This window comes from Psammomys obesus, unplaced genomic scaffold, assembly GCF_907164565.1.
Source record: "Psammomys obesus unplaced genomic scaffold, mPsaObe1.curated_primary_1811, whole genome shotgun sequence".
In the NCBI taxonomy this organism is placed as follows: domain Eukaryota; kingdom Metazoa; phylum Chordata; class Mammalia; order Rodentia; family Muridae; genus Psammomys; species Psammomys obesus.
Window position 1 is genome coordinate 32,407,995 of NW_026591086.1, and position 15,364 is coordinate 32,423,358.

Here is a 15,364-nt window from a genome sequence, read left to right on the forward strand (position 1 = left end):
GATAACTGAATCACCCTGGCTTCTCTCAGCTTCTGCTTGGCCTCAAATTAACTACAAATCTGTTTTAATCTTCAGGCTCCTCATTCTCTGGCTCATTCTGACTTTTATTATATCTAGCTTCTTCTCTTCTCCACCAATCTCTGTAAAACTTTCCTGGTAAAACTGTTTCCTCTCTCTCTTCCTCTATGCTCCTCTCTCTCAAGTCACCTCTCTTTCCTCCCTGTTCTCATGAAAGTTGGGCATATCATGTTCTGTCAATTCCTTCTATGATTCACTTTCAAACATGGCAGCATCCTTCTATGAACTAACTTTACCTATATTGTTTGGGATTATGTGAATGCTAAGAGTCTGTCTGGATTCCAGCTGGATCACATAGACATAGCAGGTCTTTGGAAGTGATCAGAGCAGCCATGTTGCTGCTATATTCAAATTCCTCTACAGTTTGTGACTCTTTTTCTCCATCTCTCTCATTTCCTCTAACTCTGCTTCTGAATCTCTTCCCATCTGCCTCTCAGCCCACTCCTGGAGCTTGAATCACCTGATTTCCCTAATTGGTTTCCTTCGTCAACTCAAGGATTTATTGAAGCATTGCTGTATTACTGCAAATTGCTTGGTCTCAGAACAGTTGAATGGCCAAAAAATGTATACTTGATTTCCATAATCTTGAAGATTGTAACAACATTTGTCACTGCAAGGCAAATATTACGTAAATCACTTATCTCAAAGTGTTTGCTCGAAGGAAAATAAAGAATGAGTCCGAAATAGAATATGCCCAATTCTCATGAGAGCAGAGGGTAAAGAAAGCCAACTTATAAGAACAGTGCAAACCAGGCTTGATGGCACACACTTGTAACACCAGCAGAGAGAGAGACAGAGAGACAGAGGCAGGCAGGCAGTTCTCTGTGATTTCGAGGCCAGCCTGGTCTACAGTGTGTGCAGGACAGCCAAGGCTACACAGATAAACCCTGTTTGAAACACAAAACAACAAAAGAGAAAAGGGAAAGGGAGAGAGAAAAGAGGCAGTTTAACCAGGACAGTTATACAGAGAAAAGTTGCAAAGAGAGAAGAAGCTAGACAAAGGTGAAAACATGAGCCAAAGAATGAGAAGGAGCCATGAGATTAGAACAAATTGCCAAAGTTAATTTGAGGCCAAGCAGAGTAGTTCAGTGAGAAGGTGAGAGAAGCCAGATTGAATCAGTCAGCTTGGAGAGGAGTTTGAGGCAGAACCAGCCAGCCAGAGTTCAGAAGGAAATTTAAAGGTTGAGCTTATTCATCAGTATATCAGGATGTGTTTGAGACTATAATAATATCTGGCAAATAAAAGATACTTTTACATTCACTCTTACCCACTCTTAAAAATCCCTGAGACATTTTTAACTCTCTGCTCTCAAAAAATTTTTGAGGGTGAGGAGATCAGAGAGCCAGCCACTGAGAGACAGCCCCCGTTCCCCTTACTAGGGAACACACTTGGAGACTGAGCTGCCATGGGCTACATCTGAGCAGGGGATCTAGGTTATCTCCATGCATGATTCTTGGTAGGAGTATCAGTCTCTGCAAATAACCCTGGGCCTAGATTTTTTGTCTCTGTTGGTCTCCTTGTGAAGCTCCTTTCCCCTACAGATCTTCATATCTCTCCCTTCTTTCAGAAGATTCCCACACTCTGCCCAAAGTTTGGCTATGAGTTTTGGCCTCTGCTTCAATATCCTGCTAGGTAGAGCCTTTCAGAGGCCCTCTGTGGTAGGCTCCTGTCCTGTTGCCTGTTTTCTCCTGCTTCTGATGTCAATCCCATTTGCCTTCTGATGGGTATTAAGCATCTTCCCTAGGACCCTCCTTCTTGCTTAGCTTCTTTACTTGCACATATTTTAGTATGTTTATCATATATTATATGGTTAATAGCCACTTAAAAGTGAGTATATACCATGTGTGTCTTTCTCCTTCTGGGATAACTTACTCAGGATGATCTTTTCTAGTTCCCATAATTTGACTTCCAATTTCATGATTTTCTTGGTTTTAATTGCTAAGTAATATTCCATTGTGTGAATGTACCACATATGAAAGAAATCTTAAAACGGTACAGCACACTTGCATGTAACTTGAAGTCAACTCTTATTTATAGATTGATTGCTATAGCACACTGTATGTAGCTCACATTTAATTCTTTTTTTAACAAAAAAATAAGACAGGAACAACAAATATTTGATGGCTAAAGTTTATCAATTCATAATTTCTCAAGTGTATAAAGGTAATGAAGACTAGCAAAAACTAACTACAAGATGTATGTCTAGCCTCTTTGTCTTCTCTAACCTTTTTAAGCGTTAGCAATTTGGTTATACCGAGTCATAAAAACGTCTGATATTCTGTTAAAGTGCACTATAAAAGGATCAGAAAAATAAGGTTCCCAGTATCTCTATGGACTGTATATAAGGTGTAAATTTCATTTACATGGCTACAGGATCTTAAATTGAATCTTCAACCCAAAATTTTAAGTTGCAAATTTAACAGGGACAAAGATGTAACATTGTAATCTTATAAAGGCTACAAACTTGTAAAATGTTAAAGAAAATTAAGACATTCAAGTTAATGGCGAATGACCAAATCCTTTAATATGCTCTGAAATATGCTTCTAGATATATTAAGTATAAACGTAATTTGTTTATAGGGCCAAACTTTAGTATTCTGTATATATTGTAATTTAGGTTAAGCCTAAAGCAATTAATTAAAAACAAACCTTGTTTAATATATATGTATATGTATATGTGTGTGTATATATGTATATATATATGTATATATATATATATATATATATACATTTGAAAATGGAATTTAATTTTTTAGAGAAAAGAAATGCTGAATATATATTAGAATCTTTATTCTCAAATAAAAAGAAAATGTTTTATTTCTGACTATATGATGACAAGCTGACAAGACAATAAACTTTTCAATATTTTGGTCTATCATTTTATAATAAATATTATTATATGCTTTGCAGCAATTTAAAAAACTTTCATACATTCTTTAAATAATAATCATATTACAATAAACAGTTAATGAGCAATGACAAATTAATCAAAACAATAAATGGTCATATTAAAAGTGCTACCATGATATGGTGAAGTGACTGAATTGCTGACTTAAAACAAAAATAATTAATAAGTGAGATGAGAGGTATAGTAATAAACTTGATAAAATTATTGTGAGTAATCATTTGCAACAGATACCAAATAAATTGCAGCCAACAGTATCAAGAAATACTATTCTGTACACTTCTTAGTATCCTCACAAAAGCACACATAACAAGAGTATTGTTTTGTCACTGAAAAGTCTTTGAATAGAGTGTTCAGGTGTGCATTCAAATGGAAATTAAAGTTTTATGATAAAACTGGTCAAAAGAGGCATATTTTTAGAATCACAGGGGGACATTAGTTATAATAAGAACACAAAACTTTACTATTACACTTTAGATTTAATCCTTTTAGTTTTATAAAGTTGCACTGACCGTTTATCAACTTCAAGGTCCACATCATTTTTGCATGTTTTTTTTTAATTTTAATTTTTATTTTTTTTCCCTTTGGGTGACCTTTTTCCTACTCTTAATTTCAAAAAAGTGTTAATCTGAGTTAACCTACTTTGGTAGGTAAAATATTCTCAATAATTTTAGTGTGCTATTTTCTTATTTGTTGCTTGGTTGTAAATATTTGCCATTTGCTGGTGGCCTACCTGGACTCAATGCTCATCCTTTATGTGTTGTTGATATTATGAATGTTGAGAAAGTATTAGTAACTGAGGCCAAAGCTGAATTATAATCCTTGGGATACATAAAAAAGCTCTCACATAGAGAAGTAGTTTCCTTGAAAAAAGTGGAATCCTCTCCTAGTGTAGTTTTAGGAAATTTCTGATTTTCATGTTTTCTCAATTCTTGGTGCCTTTAGGTCAGGACTTACGTGATGTCATGGTCATCCATGTTTCTCTCAAAAAGGGACACCAGGCATTGGGCCCCAAGAGTTTTAGAACAGCCAAGGCTACACAGAGAACTACACAGAGAAACCCTGTTTTGAAAAACAAAGAAAACATTCTTGGCTACCTGTCAGCTGAAGTTACAGAGATGTAACGGTTTTCACACATGCAGTCAGTCAGTTTCCTTCTATGTCTACATAGGGAATTTACTCTTTCTTTTACATATGTGACAAGAAATTATTTCACAATAAAGTTGAGTCTGGTGGGGCAACCTGTAAAAACTCCTTGGGAGGCAGAGGTAGAGGAGTCAGAAGTTCAAGGCCATTCTTATCTATGTAAACAACTAAGGCCATCCTGAAATACTGTAGTCAATATTCCAAAAATTAAAACTAGACAAAAATCGTTTTCCCTAAGTTTTTAACGTCTGTGATTGAAGATCCGATTGTCTCATGTACTAAGAGGAAATCACATAGCAAGTTTAATAATCTCAGCTACATGTGACCACCCCCAAAAGGATAATGCCACATTACGAATTCTTGTTAAATTGTTATACTATTTGAGAAATGAATATGAATACATTTACTGTATTTCTTTTAGTTTAATATTAGAGTCAAAATTTTGTATTCTATTTGAGAATTCTACAAACTCATTTTGAAACAAATTTATTTTTATTTGTATAAATTCTTGTGTGACTATTAGTATCATTGCACCAAAGAGGATTAAGATTACAGATGTATGCAAATTGCTAGAGTTTTGTATATGTGTAACATTAGAAGTGAGTTCTTAAAAGCACATAAATAGAAACATTCACTAGAGAAATATTTCTTGATATATAGCTAAATTGTTAAAAAACATCTCTTTAAAAATCTTCCCTGAAAAATAAACATATAAACAATTCTCACATTATCATTGCTAAAATTAGCAGTAACAACACTAAAAATGTAATAATTATGAAATTATTTAAGATGTGGAAATGTACTGTTTTAATAGTGACTCTTATGTGGTTCATTTTGTATTATTATCACAAGTCCATTATATAGCACTGCTCTCCTAATTTATGAAGCAAAAAGCAGAAATGAATACAGATTATAGAATTCATTAACTATTTATTGAGATTGAGGTATAAGACTATAACATTTAAAAGCAGATTTTAATTGTCTGAAAATTAATTTTGTGTTTTTACAACACTGAGATTTTAGTTTGTTTTTCTACTTTTGAATTATTTTTTTTAACTAAATTTTCTTATATAGAGTTGAGGAAAATGTGAGGTTTTATAATTTCTTTTTTGGAGAACACTAGTCTTTCACTTTGATGTAACAATATTTTTAAATATATTTATTATTATTACAATTCTCTTTGTATCTCTGTTGTAGCCTCCTCTCTTCTCTTCCCAGTCCCACATTCCCATCCTCCTCTCCCCCTCTGCCCCTCTTGTCAAGTTTGAACTGAATCCTTGCTGAAGCCCTATTTTTCTGTACTCTTTCTCCATTTTTTGATGACTATAGCAAAGTCTGGATTCACATCATAGTACTGAAAAGTAGAAGTGACACCGAGACATGACAACAGCTCAATAAGAAACTTTTTTCTTGCATAAGCTATTTAAAAAGGGTCAATTTGCTAGGCAATTTGTCTTGGTTTAGTTTTGCTAGTTCCCCTGTGCACATCATACAGGATCTGGGCGCATCCATTTGCATCAGTCCCTGCTGTGCAAATCCTGGGTTTCACTGGTCTGCTGTGGCTTACTTATTTTCTAAGAAGTAGTTCTAGTAAACAGGCTCAGTCCACAGGCCATTCTCTCTGCACAGGAAAATGATGAATCTAGGAAAAGAAGGAGGAGGAGGCAAGGACCATAACAGATAGGTCATAGAGCAGGCAATTGAAAAATGTGTATCACATAAAGGTTTAAAGGCAAAGTAAAAAACATTGTATCCAAAGTCTGGATTCACAGTCAAAGACACTGTTTGCAGCCACTGTGCTGAGCTAAAAGTCTCTCAGCTGCCAGAGATTCCAACCTTGCTCTTTAGAAGAGAAGGGGAAGTTCTATCTCTTGTCTGTCTAGGTTTAGGTCAGCTTCCTGAAACTCACTCAAAATATCACCTTTCCACCAAAGGACATCTATTTCTATAGATGTCTAAAACTTAATACATTGACACAAGAATTTCTTTGCCTTCCCTCAACCCAGAACAATCTTTCTTATCTTTTATTGTATGCCCAGCTCTTCAACTGTGCCAGTTATACCCAAGGATCACTTCCTTGAAGGCCTACTCCTTACTACCATTATCTCATTTTTATTCTTTTCCTTAAACACCACACAAAACTGTCTGCTTCTCTCAATCTCCTTGGCTATCTCCACAGTATATGTCATCTGTTATGTAACTGGATTTGTGCAATGTATTTCATTGCAGGTACTCCTTTCCCCAAATCACTCCAAATGGAGAACTGTCCCTAGTCGCTAACTTTATGTCTTTAAAAAAATTATTCAGGTCCCACTTGTGCTCTCATATATTCATGAACATTTGGCCATCTATTGGAGCTTAGTCTGCCTACAAGGGACAATACTCTTCAAGAGAACTTATTCTCCCTATATTTTAGCATCTATTAGTTGCCAATAACTCCTAGCCTAAGGGTAGAACTTTATGCTTGCCTCTCTTCATCCATGGACATTTTCTTTAACTTCATATTTCAGCAATTTGTACATACTCTCACATTGATTGTAAGTTGACCCATGTAACATTGCTTTTGTGTCGCAAAAGCACTATTAGTTTTTAGTTAATCACTTCCTTTGGCTCTTAGAGTCTTTCCATATTATGCAACATATTTGGAAAAGGGGTGGTGTGATTTAGATATCCTTATTATGGCTGCCAATTTAAGTGAGGTGATAGAGAACACAGTAGTATAAAGGGGTTAAGGGAAACAATGGAGCAGAAAGAATTAAGTAAGATGGAAAGAGCAAACTCAGGGGCGGAAAAAGTGAATATGGAGAGAGAAAATTAAAAGTAATAACTTACCTTTTGAAAAAGTCACAAAATATCTACTACCAAGAAAGTTTCCTAAACTAAATGCATAAACATGTATGAAAAGAGTTTAAATGGAGTTATAGAATGGAATGTTATTTGCCTAACTTTCACAGTGTTGGAAAGAGCAATGCAGACTACCAGAGAAGAAAAGTAAGCAGCAATTTTACACAGCTGGAATCCCAGAGAACTTTAATAATAACAGGCCTGGAAAGACACACCCACTGGTGAAAGAGTGGCACGAATATCACAGGAGTAATCATTCACATTCTGAATGTACTTAAGTCGCACTACATTAGATGAAACCTGAACTATCATGGTCATCAATATCGAAATCTATCTCTAGACTGGAAACAGGAGAGAAACTTACACCATTGCTTTGCTCAAAGGAAATAGTGTTAAACAGATTCCAAATGACTTATTGATATACCTACAAATTAGTGCGTTTCTCAACCCTCCTCTGAAAAGTTATTGTTTTTTTTCTGTTTTTACATTTGTTTTTGTTTTGTAGAAGATGGAAATTTACACAGGGACACACAATTGCTCAAAGTGCAGAGAATAACATATTTTTATTTTATAAGAAATGCTGAGAATGACCCTTCACATAAATACTTATTACAAGTGGAAGAACATAATTATGGTCATATAAGAAATTGTTGAAAATTTGCCAAAATTTATAAAATGATTTAAAACGATCCTCGGATTATCACCTAAATCAGCTCTTTAACATCTAACATTTTGCAATCTAGAGATATATTGACATGATACTTACATACCAAGGAATGATGCTGAAAACATATTGAAAGTCTATATTACATCCTCATGCTTCTCTATCAGAAAACATTCTGTGTGCAGTAAAAACACTGAAACTCATAAAATGCAGTCAATTGAATCTGAGCAGAGGAATTTCAGATTTTGACATTTCTTAATAATGTGTATGATAAAAAGTGTGTGTGTTGTGTGTTCCAAATTAACAATGCAGGGAGTTATGACATGTTTCCTGAGATAGCAAAAGACAATTGCACTCAATCATTTGATTATTAATTAGCTTTTCCTTTATTATAGTAATAAACATCTTATTTTGCTTTTATTTTTTTAAAATTAATTTATTTTTTATTGATTACAGTTTATTCACTTTGTATCCCAGTTATAGCCCCCTTCCTCATTCCTTCCTAATCCCATCTCCCTCACTCATCTCTTTCCATGCTCCTCCCCAAGTCCACTGGTAGGGGAGGTCATCTTCCCCTTCCCTCTGATCCTAGCCTATCAGGTCTCATCAGGACTGGCTGAATTGTCTTCCTCTGTGGCCTGGTAGGGTTGCTCCCCCTTCAGTGGGAAGTGATCAAAGAACCAGCCACTGAGTTCATGTCAGAGACAATCCCTGTTTCCCCTTACTAGGGAACACACTTGGAGACTGACTTGCCATGGGCTACATCTGAGCAGGAGTTCTAGATTATCTCCATACATGGTCCTTGGTTGGAGTATCCATCTCAGAAAAGACTCCTGAGCCCAGTTTTTTTAGATCTGTTGCTCTCCTTGTGAACTCCAGGTCTTACTATCTCCCCTTCCTTTCCTAAGATTCCCTGCACTCTGCCCAGAGTTTGGTTATGAGTCTCAGCATCTGCTTTGATACACTGCTAGGTAGAGTCTTTCAGAGGCCCTCTGTGGTAGGCTCCTGTCCTGTTTCCTGTTTTCTCCTTCTTCCATTGACCATCCCCTTTGTCTTTCTGAGTGAGGATTGATCATCTTACCCAGGGACCTCCTTCTTATATAGCTTCTTTACGTGTACATGTTTTAGTATGTTTATCCTATATTATATGTTTAGTATCCACTTATAAATGAGTACACACAATGTTTGTCTTCCTGCTTCTGGGATACCTCACTCAGGATGATGTTTTCTCAGTCACGGTTTGACTAAAGGCTTCATGATTTCCTTGTTTTTAATTCCTGAGTAGTATTCCATTGTGTAAATGTACCACAATTTCTGTATCCATTCCTCTATTGAGGGACATCTGGGTTGTTTCCAGGTTCGGGCTATTACAGATAAGGCTGCTATGAACATGGTTGAGCAAACATCCTTGTTGTATACTTGAGCATCTTTTGGATATATGCCTAGGAGTGGTTTAGCTGGATCTTGGGGAAGAACTATTCCTAATTGTCTGAGAAATCCCCAGATTGATTTCCGTAAGTACCACGTTTAGGTACTTTATACTTTGCCAGCTCTCAGACACAATTTAAGAAGCTTGATATGAGTAATATATCACAGATCATATTTGGTCTGTGCTTATACATAGACCAAAACTCTACACTGTATATAGAGTGTATTAAACAAAAGAAATGAGGAACACCAGTGGTGGGAGTGCATTAAAATCAGATTTTGCTGCAACTATTTTCTTTTAGTTTTGTTTGAAGTGTACTGAGCATCTAGATCCTGCAGACACTAGTAAATGGCATGATAGAATATGGAAAAATTTTCAACCTGTGTTTACATCTATTCATCTTTATGTATATTGTTTTGAAATTATTTGCATTACAGAATTGCAAAAATATTAAAATTTTGATGCTGACATTTTCGAAATAGTAAAAGATTGTGTAAACTTTAATGATTTGATTGCATGGAAAGCTAAATATAATATTATAAGCATAATATTTACTTTACATGAGTATTATTATTTTTATACTGAGATATGTTTTATTCCCTTTTCAAATATATTCAAGAGAATAAGTACAGTAATTTTGCTGAGTCTTTTCTTTTCTCTCTCTAACAAGGAATCATAATTACATTAAAATATTTGAATATCAGATGATATCAATGCTTTTTATTTTATTAATTTGTACTGATGTATCTGACTAATTATTTCAAGTAATAGGGTATTGTCATTACTAACAAGGTATATATGTTACTGCTTATAAATAAATATTCTGATATAATTATTAAATAAGTTAAGGTTCATTTGAATAACTAATAATAGTCAAGAGAAGATATGTTTAATTAATGTTTTTATTAGTGAATAAAGGCAAAGAGGTTCTTTCAAATATTTTTGAGTTTGGAATAGATAACATTTTTCTAATTAGAATCGATCTCACAGTCCTTCATTTGCAATTCTCTTGTCCCAAAAATCTCTCTTTAAAGTAACTTTTCTTTCTTTATTATAAACAACAATTATTCACGTTACTGTTCCCACAATTCAAATACAGCGTCTCCTAAGAAGATGTGTTGCTTTTGTCCACTGGCCCATTGTCTTGCTGTTCTTGACAGCAATATTATTCCTTTGACCACATGGACTTCATCTCTTTCTTAGGTCAAAACTGCAAAAAAATCCATCACCGTGCTTCAGCCTCCACCAAACTGGATGTCTTTTACAAACTATTCTCCTCCTTTTTTTTTTTTCTTTTGTCGTTTTTGTTTGTTTTTATTTGTTTTCTGTTTTTCAAGACATAGTTTCACTGCAAAGCCCTGGCTGTCCTGCACCTCACTTTGTAAACCAAGCTGACCTCAAGCCCACAGAGACTGGCCTGCCTCTGCCTCCCTTGTGTTTGGATTAAAGGCAATGAATGCACTCCCACCACTGGGGTTCCTCATTTCTTTTGTTTAACCTACTGCTGAATAAGCAGAGAGAATCTTTAACTTCTCTGTAATCATATTTGATATTTGTTTCAGCATGGTGAATAGTAAGATGTAGTCATTATTTACTTCATCTTATTATACTTCATTTTGTCACATTTGTCATGGTTGGTTCCTGTCTCTTAGAAGCCTGTACTTTTCTACTGAGTCACAAAAAGGAAGAACATCTGAAGGGGAAAAGTTGTGGGGAGGAATTAGAAGGAGTCCAGTGAGGGGAAACCTCAATGGGATATATTTTATAAGAAAAGAACCTATTTTTTAAAATTATACTTTATTTACCTTGTATCCCCCCTCTAGTTCCCTCCCTCCTTCCCTTCCAATTCCTCCCTTCTTCCCCCTTTGTCAGGAGCAGTGCCTCTGGCAGCTGCTTTGATATTTAAATCTCAGCGAAAGAGACTGCTTTTACCTTTACCGGACCTTCTCTAAAGGCAGGGTAGAATTTGCAAGTCCATCTCCTTTTGTTTGTGACAGCAGGTAGGACAGCTTGTGAGGATCATACCTCTTCCTCAGGCTCCTCTTGGAATTTAAACCATTGTTCTGAGATGTTTCTACTCTGGCTTAGAAACTCTACAATAAAAAGACAGGCCGACAGTTACTGCAGAAGAAGGCTGACTCTTGTGTAAACAGGACACAAATAAGCCACTAGATACAATGTTGTGCGATGGGAGGAGCCAGAGGACAGGAAAGAGGGGAGGAGCTAGAGAACAGGAACCTGCGAGAAGAGGAGGAGCTCCAGGAGAAAGCAAGAGAAGGGAGCACAAGGAAAGCAGAGCTGGAGGGGAGAGCTTAGAGGACGTGGAGCATGAACCAGATCTAAGATTTCACAAAAAGCAAGTAAAATGTGGGAAATCTAAATGTTAGGAAACAGAGGGCTGGAGGCAGAGACTTGAGACTTGCTGCTTGCACTGCATGCTGCAGCAGCCTGCCTTTTGCTGTGGCTGTCAAGTCTGGACCTTTAAAAAAGTTTCCTGTGTGCTGTGTGTTTATTTAAATAATATTAATCCTCACTCCTGACTCAAGAACCATTCGACTCTGCTGGCTAGCCCCGGCATCCCTTCTCCATACACTCCCCTCCCCAAGTCCACTTGTAGGGGAGAGTTTCTTTTTCTTCCTTCTGATCCTAGTCTTTTAGGTCTCATCAGGAGTGGCTGCATTGTCTTCCTCTGTGGCCTGGTAAGGCTGTTCCCCTCCTCAGGAGGAGGTGATCAAAGAGCAGGCCAATCAGTTCATGTCAGAGGCAGTCCCTCTTCCCATTACTATGGAACCCACTTGGACACTGAGCTGCCATGGGCTACATTTGTGCAGGGGTTCTAGGTTATCTCTATGCATGGTACTTGATTGGAGTATGAGTCTCAGGAAAGACCCCTGTGCTCAAATTTTTTGGTTCTGTGCTCTCCTTGTGGACCTCTTGTCCTTTCCAGATCTTACTATTATTTCCCACTTCTTTCATAAGATTCCCTGCATTCTGCCCAAAGTTAGGAGCCTCCCACAGAGGGCCTCTGAAAGGCTCTGCCCTGCAGACTATCTAAGCAGATGTTGAGATTTATGGCCAAACTTTGGGAAGAACCTATTTTTAATAAAAGAAATAATATTTTTAAATGTGTAACTCACATCTTCAAAGAAGTATGAATCTCTGAGAAGACAGAAACAGTTTTCTCTTCATTGGAGTGAAAGATAAGAATAATTTCCTATAAAAGAAGACGTGGAGATAGTCCCATAATTTGTACTAACACTGGCAGTCCCAGGGACTGTGATATTTGGCAACTATATTCTAGTTTCTATAAAATGCAAAGACATTTAACATGAGTGAAATTTAAGTCTTGTTTCATATAACACAATACCCAGTACTAATTGGAAACAATCTAAAGCCTTAATACATTAAGACTTCTTATACCAGTACATTATCCACCACTTGAGCTCAAGAAAAATGTGACTAATACGTAGACTCAAAAGAAGTATAACAACTCTTTTCTTTTTTTCTCAGGATTTTTAGAGCCATGTGTATGCTTTTGAGCACGCCTCTATATCAGCCCCTTAAGTCTTTCTAATTTTCTGAACCTAGTATTAAGTCTTATAGTTAAATATCCAAATGTTCCCAATAAATACAAAACATCTAGTTCATGTACTTAGGAAGACAGTACTTCTGTACTGTTACATATGTAATCTTTCAGTAATCATATAAAAATTAAAGTCATTTGTGGTATGCATCAAATAAATGTATGTTAATTTTATTCTCATAACATAAAATCAAGTTGCAGAATGTAGATGAGATAGCAGCTTACTGCTATAGTACAACAATAAATAATGTGGCTTGCAGTGACTGATGAATGAAACAAGGACCATTCATAGAGAGGACCTAGATATCCTGCTCAGATATAGCCGATGGGCAGCTCAGTCTCCATGGAGGTTCCCTAATAAGGGGAGCAGGGACAGTCATTGGCATAAACTTGGTTGCCTGCCCTTTGATTACCTTCCTCTGGCGAGGTGACCTAGTTAGGCATGGGGGAAAAGAGGAAGGGAGGGTGGGATCAGGAGATAAGGGAGGAGGCTATACTCAGGATTCAAAGTGAATAAATTGTAATTAAAAAAAAAAAAATAATAATAATAAATATGTGATAATTATATATTTGGAAAAACAAAAGCAATTTGCAAAATTATGTACTTACAAGAATTCCAAATAAGTATTTTAAGACACTAAAGGATATTGAAACTCCCCCTCGCTATTTGCTCATAGTCATGTAAGTATAAAGTGGATTCAAATGATGAAATGGAAATTCCTAAAATTGCTATTGTACAACTTATGTTCTATTGATTTAAAAAGACAGTTCTGCTCATAGCTAACATTGCTGCTAGACTCTCATTGTTTAATGGCAATAGAGGGTTAACAAAAACCCTCATCAAGACTATAACAATATGTTAGAAACTGTGGGATATAATAAAGATTCTATTATAAACTTTTAAAGCAAAACTGTAGATGAACTCAAAGGAGAAAAGGAAAAATTCAAGTCCTATAAGAAGGTATGAAAATTGCCTGCTTATTGTTTGTGTCAGAAGAGAGATTTCTCAAAGCAATATTTAGTTCACAATGGCACTGGGGTGCAAAGGAAACACTGGTCACTCAGATCATATCTGTCAAAAGGCCTCTGTCCAGCTACTGAGTCGGGATGGCCACCATGCAATCTACAGCTGCCCTCAAGTTACTATGGGCTCACAGTCAAATGTTTTTCCAGGTGGAACAGAACTTATGAAGAAAAAAAAAAAAAAAAAAGACAAATACGTTTCAGAGGAATTCAGGATTTTTTTAGTGCAGAATTTCCACCAAAACTCCCTGAGGCTGGGTCAGATCTGGGTTATGGCCCTGCATCTTCTTCAAGTGTGTCTATCATTTATGGACGTTTATCCTTATTAGTACTTTTTAATCTCAAACTCTCTCTTAGACTTTGCTCCTAGGGAGCCTAACACTGGGCAGTTGGTAACATGTCCGGTGTCTGTAATGTTTCCATCTAAGGCTAGAATGATGCCACCAATGGTCTTCGCTCTAGGTGAAGTATTTCCCCCTAACTCTGCATCACTTACACTATACTGCAGACCTCTCAGGATCCCTGATTCTGTTCTTGTTCTTTTTACTTAGTATACATTTCCATTTAGCCTATTATGTTTTTATAATGTGTATTATAATATCTTTTCCTTTATTACTTCATAAGAATGTGTTTTCTTTGTATTTTTATCTGATTTGTGTATTATAGGTAGTGAACATTTGTTATACAAGTAAATATTTTATAAAACTGAAAAGGACCAAGAAGAAAACAGAGAAAAAATTAGAAATCTAGCAAAATATTTTATCCCAGTTTAATTATGCATAAACATTATAATGAAAAGGTAGTGTTTACTTTCTTTTATTTTTCACTTATTTATTTTTCATTTTTAATTAAAATATAATCATATAACTCTCCCCTTCCTTTCCTCCCTACAGGCTGTACCATGTCTCCTATATCTCACCCCACCCCATCTTCTCCACACACTTCCAAATGGACAGCCTCTTTTTCTTGATTATTTTTTTAATTTTAATTTTAATTTTTTTTAACTTTTATTAATTACACTTTATTTATTTTGTATCCCCCCATAAGCCCCTCCCTCCTCTCCTCCATGTCCCACCCTCCCCCCACTTCTACATGCATGCCCCTCCCCAAGTTCACTGATAGGAGAGGTCCTCCTCTCCTTCTTTCTGATCTCAGTCTGTCAGTTCTCATCAGAAGTGGCTGCATTATCAGGGTTCTAGGTTATCTCCACTGATAGTCCGTGGTTGGAGTATGAGTCTCTGGGAAGTTCCCTGTGTTCAAAATTTCTTGTTCTGTTGCTCTCCTTGTGGAGTTCCTGTCCTCTCCAGCTCTTACTATTTCCCACTTCTTACATAAAATTCCATTCACTCTGCCTGTCAGTTGTCCATCAGGCTCAGCATCTGCTATGACAGTCTGCATAGCAGAGGCTTTCAGAGGCCCTCTGTGGCAGGTTCTGAGGTTGTTTCCTGTTTTCTTTTTCTTCTGATGTCCATCCTCTTTGCCTTTCAGGATGGGGATTGAGCATTTTTAGTTAGGGTCCTCTCTTTTGCTTAGTTTGTTTAGATATACAGATTTTAGTGGGTTTCTTTTATGTTGTATGTTTATATGAGTGAGTACATACCGTGTGTGTCTTTTTGCTTCTGGGACAACTCACTCAGGATGATCCTTTCCAGGTCCCACCATTTACCTGCAAATTTCATGATTTCCTTATT